The sequence below is a fragment of the Dermacentor andersoni genome, chromosome 5, assembly GCF_023375885.2.
Source record: "Dermacentor andersoni chromosome 5, qqDerAnde1_hic_scaffold, whole genome shotgun sequence".
Taxonomy (NCBI): domain Eukaryota; kingdom Metazoa; phylum Arthropoda; class Arachnida; order Ixodida; family Ixodidae; genus Dermacentor; species Dermacentor andersoni.
In genome coordinates this window covers 11,437,096-11,442,699 of record NC_092818.1, presented here as the reverse complement: position 1 = coordinate 11,442,699, position 5,604 = coordinate 11,437,096, and the positions used below count along the sequence as shown (strand labels likewise).

At 52.7% G+C, this 5,604-nt stretch overlaps 1 non-coding gene across 1 annotated transcript; it reads left to right on the top strand.

The window, feature by feature from the left end:
- The first annotated feature begins 801 nt into the window (after positions 1-801).
- On the top strand, positions 802-965 carry LOC126530150 (U1 spliceosomal RNA). Its single transcript, XR_007599374.1, has one exon. It is a non-coding gene; the product is annotated as a U1 spliceosomal RNA (small nuclear RNA).
- The last annotated feature ends 4,639 nt before the right edge of the window (positions 966-5,604 follow it).

The following is a 5,604-nucleotide window of genomic DNA, read 5'->3' as shown; positions in this document are numbered from 1 at the left end:
GGAAGACAGACATTTGGCGCGCCCCCAAACACCGCCCGCAGTGATGCCACTACGGAGAAGCTGGCCACGTGTACCGCCGGTGCCCGTACCGCGAAATGGGACTACGAGGTTTCGCCGTGAACGCCCCGCGCCCGCAGCGAGACGAACGCCCTCGTGATCTCGCCGACTACTTCGCCACCATTCAGTGGAGCCCTCGATGACAGTCCCTTTCACCGATCATACACTGGCCCAGCCCGGTCCGTAAGCTACCGGGCTGTCCATCGTAGCAACCGATGGACAGCCCGGTCCATCGGTTGCTACTAAAAGCAGCAACCGATGGAAGTGCGGTTGCTGTAGGTCGAAATGACGAAGATCCTCTGCCGCCGCCGATGATGCTTCAAGATCCATTTCGACGATGCAGCAACTACATGCCGCCATGCCAACGAAGCCTGGAAGCCAAGAATACGCCGACGAAAGAAGACATGACGACGCCACGTACCAGCCACAGGACAACGCAACGCAGCCGTGATCCAACACCAAGACCTAACTGCAACACGGAAGGCAGAGCCCACAGACGTCGACATGCCTCTCGACGGCCACGAAAGCACCGCGCTTGTAGATACTGGAGCCGACTGTCCGTCATCAGGATTATTGGCTGCCAATTTGAAAAAAGTCAGCACTACGTGGGACGGCCCTCAATTTCGCACACTGGAGGACACCTCATAACGCCGACGGGAACCTGCACGGCAAGAATTACAGTTCAGGACCGGACTTACCCTGCCACGTTCCTTGTCTTCCAACAGTGTTCGCGAGACGAAATACTTGCTTACCTGATGTTGGGCTCCCGGCGATCAATTAGGTGGGCACCCCGTGCCGAGGCCTTACCATTGCACTGCGGTCACCTGAAGCACGCCACCACCCCCAACCATAGTAGATGGGGCATGTGATTTTTGGTAGAGGGGCTCGGCGTTACGCGCCAGCCCCTTCCATGCAAAAATATAAAGTGAGGTCTGTGTTGTAATTCTCGGCATGGACTTCCTGAAACAACACGGCGCAATCATCGACCTGAGGTCGAAGTCAATAACGCTGTCCACAGACTAAGCGATACCACCGGAGATGCCTTCCAGTCAGCGTGACTTGACTGTACATTAGGACCAAGCCAGCATCCCGTCTCGCTGCAGCATCGTCATTTCCATCGGCACCGAAACACCCGCAGACGTAGAAGGCGTCATCGAGGGCGACCAACGTCTACTGCTTGACCGTGAAATTTGCGTTTCTAGAGGGATCGCTCGACTTCACGGGGGAAAAGCGATAGTGATGCTGACAAAGTTCAGCCACGAGTTCAAGCACTTCAGCAAGGGCATGGCAATCGCGTACATCGAGGAAATTGTGGAAACCGGCAAAGCCTTTGTCCTCTCGGACTCTGCCGAATAAACCCCGACGACCATAGTTCCCGAACCAGACTTCGGCATATATCCAAGTCTCCCCATGAGTAAGCAGCAACAGCTCAGAAGTCTTGTCCGGCGATACAAACACTGCTTTTCGACGTCATCGAGGTTTCCACCAACACCAGTTGCAAAGGATCGCATAATAACCGAAGAGAGCGCTCGAGCACTTCGCCAGAGCCCTTACCGAGTTTCGACGCGAGAACGTGAAGCTATAAGGCAACAAGTCGACGAAATGCTGCGCGATGACATCATCCAGCCGTCGAAAATCCTGTGGGCATCTCCTGTTGTCTTGGTGAAGAAAAAATTCGCAGTTCCGCTCCAAAGGCGAAGCACCGATTGCGATAACAAATTAGTAGACAGCTGTACGAAGTGAGGATAGTAGTTTTATCGGTCGTATAAACTTGTTAACATTCGCTTACTAACTAAATTAACAATGATAGAATATGTGAGCGTGACTCAACGAGGACGTAGAAAGAAACAGACACACAGAGACAGTGCAGCCTTTGTGTGTCTGCGTCTTTCTACGTCCTTGTTCAGTCGCGTTTACACATTCTATCATGGATTCAAACCAGCTAGCCCCTCAACGTGTTCTAACTAAATTAACCAGAAGGATAGAAAGTTGGGTGAGTTGGTACGGTAACAGGATCTTAGATTGTAGCGCGAAGTGACACGGACAGAGACTAGAAGCAGACAAGACGAGCACTCGTCCTGTTTGGTTCTACTCTCTGTCCGTGTCACTTCGCGCTACAATCCAAGATCATGTTAAATTAACCAGCACGGTGTCACGCGGGCACAAGCAAATATGCGCACATCTCGCTCGATGACAGCAGAAACTGTGAGAACACTGGAGTTATCAATCGCGGCAGCAGCCTCTGTTCATTGTCGCTTCAACACGAACGAAACGTCGAAAGCACAGCGCATGCGAAGCTACCGGCACTACGCGTACTCCGCAAACATCCCAGATCGCTTTGAAGATGAGGCCTGCGTGGGCGCGCTTTGTCCACGTTGCAGATCGTTTTCAAAACACACGAGCGCCGGCAGCTTGTCCCTATGGCGTCCCCCAAATGCGTCTACTATGGCGTCCGCGATTCGCGTGGCCAACGCCGTCGTACGCGCCGCGGTTTTCTCCACTCTGTACGAAGCGGTGGGCGAGGAGAACATCGAGGCACCCTAGCAGCCGCCGGAGAAGAACGCCCCTACTCCCTCGCCTGAGCCTCGTGCCTCGCGCGCCACAGGAGAGGGCACACAAATAGGCTGCGTTCCACGCTCGCGCACGCGAGATTGAACCGCGTTCGCCGGCTCATCCTCACACTCTTTCACTCATCGGAACCTCACGGCGACGGCACTAAGAAGGACGTATACCCCTCTCCCCCCCAGACGGATAGATGACGCACTGGATTGGCTCTGCAACGCTAAATACTTCTCGCCAATGGATCTCAAGTCTGGCTACTGGCAAATAAAGTCGACGAGAGAGATCGCGAAAAGACCACATTCATCACGCCAGACGGCCTCTACAAGTTCAAGGTCATGCCATTCGGATTGTGCTCGGCGCCTGCAGCGTTCCAGTGCGTCATGGACACAGTTTTAGCAGGATTAAAGTGGCAGGCCTGACTTGCTTACTTGGATGACGTCGTCGCTTTCGCGGGAATTTGTGACGATCACCTTAGACGGCTTGTGAGTTTACCAGAGGTCATCAAGTCATAAGGATTCACTCTGAAGCCGAAAATGTGCCGCTTCGCTTATGATGAGCTTCCGTACTTGGGCAACGTCATCAGTAAATCTGGAGTCCACCCTGACCCGCAGAAGACAGCTGCCATCGCAAATTTCTAGCAGCTCATGACAAGAAGCAGTGCGTAGATTCTTTGTCACGTGTGCCTAAGGACTTTTCACGCGTAGCTGAGCCGCTGACACGTCAGACTAAATGTGATGTCGAGTTCGAGTGGAAAACGCCGCAGGCCGACGCATGCAGTCGACACCGATACTTGCACACTTCGACGAAGGTGCCGATACATAAATCCACACCGACGCGAGTAGCCTAGGCCTCGCTGCCGTCCTAGTCCGGAGTAAAGACGGACTTGAACGCATGGCAGCATATGCTAGCCGGTCGCTGTCAAAAGCGGACGGCAATTATTCTACGACCTAAAAGGAATGCCTCACCATCATTTAGGCGACAGCAGAATTCCGCCCTTACCTATATGGCAGGCCGTTCAAAGTGGTCAGCGACCATCACGCGTTGTGTTGGCTAGCAAATTTAAAAGATCCTTCCGGACGCCTTGCGCGGTGGAGCTTCAGACTGCAAGAATATTACATCACTGTAATCTACAAGTCCAGGCGAAAACACTCTGATGCCGACTGCCTATCACGACTGCCTATTGACCCGCCGCCGAAAGACAACGAGTATGACGACGCCTTCCTTGGAATAATAAACGCGGAAGGCTTCGCTGAACACCAACGAGTAGACCCGGAGCTAAAAAGCTTCGTTGAGGAAGGGAACACCGTCGTTGACTCTAGGCCATTTAAGCTAGGATGTTTTCGTTTTCAGTTCGAAACAACCTACTCGTAAATAAGAACTTCTCACAAGTCCGCGCCGACTACCTCCTTGTTGTTCCCTCACCAATGCGTCCAGAAGTACTGCACATCTACATGACGATCCGACCGCTGGGCACATCGGGTTCTCCCGGACGCTATCGAGGATACAGAAAAGGTATTACTGGCCGCGCCTGACTGCCAATGTCGACCGACACGTCAAGACATGTAGAGACTGCCAGCGACGCAAGACACCACCGACAAGGCCGGCGGGATTACTGCAGCCAATCGAGCCTCCTTGCAGACCGTTTCAGCGGATCGGGATGGACTTGCCGGGACCCTTTCCGCGACTTCGACATCTGGAAACAAGTGGATCGTCGTGGCCACAGACTACCTCACCCGCTACGCCGAAACGAAAGCTCTGTCTAAAGGTAGTGCGGCCGAAGTAGACGAATTTTTCGCCGAGAGCATCCTTCTGCGACATGGTGCGCCAGAAGTCGTCATTACTGACAGAGGAACAGCTTTTACTGCTCAGCTAACTCAAGGCATCCTGCAGTACAGCCAGAGAACTCATTGGAGGACTTAACGCAGAAAGTTGGGCTAGTTGGTGTTGATGTATTTGCTGTGACATAGTTACCCCTTACAAAAATTTTTTATAGAATGTCTATAGATAGTATATAAACGTCTATCGACTGTCTATAGATTTTCTATAAAAATTTTTGCAAGGGACTGACGCTAACAAGACTAACGGAAAAAATATGCAGATCCCACGCACTGTGGGAATCGATGTAAGCGAAGCTTTGTCTGCTGTTTGCGTTCATTGACGTTATTTGGCGGTGATATATTGACGGAATACCATAGCCATGACGGAATGTGAAATGTTACTTTGCCTGCTCCACTTGTGTTTGTTGTTCTTGCTCCGCTCGACGCTTTATGCGAGCCTTCGTCTCGTCGGAACTAAGTGCACGGTTCGGCGTCATTCTGGGTTGTAGCGTTGTAGCTCACAAAACTGCCTCCTCTTTCTTATTCCCTCGCTAACATTCTCCCCACCTCCTCCCTCTACTATCGCTGCTGTTTGCGGATGAGAACAGAGACAAGCGCGCCAGCTCCTGCTCAGCATTTGTAAGGCGTCACGCCTAGTTAGGCTTCCAGAGGGCATTGTGCAGATGTGACGTGGCGCAAATCGGACCACGACGTTACTAACTAACGGCGGAGCTGAGACGCAGTCTTGGAACCTGCCCCGGCGGCCTAGCGCCACAGCGTGCGGTGGCGTGCCACGAGCTGTCCCGTGCCGTAGGCGTGCAGTCAGAGACGCCTCGCTCGCTGATAATGGGTCTTACCCCGCCTGCCCCCGCAATCAATGAATCCAATGTAATGGACACTCAGCAAAACGAGAACGCTGCTGAAGACGGCTGGACATTAATTCCATACAAGAATAAGAATCTTACCACCTCCCTGCACCCTACTGCGCTTCACACAGTCGTAATTCGACCTCAGAGTGATGTGCACCTCCCTCAACAAAAATTCCACCACATCTCACAGGCCGTACGGCAACAAGCCCTCCTCGCCCCACACGAAGCCCTGGATTTCTCACTGCATATCAAGCCACGAAGCAATATAGTCGTGATCAAGGCTTCAAGTTCAATGGCAG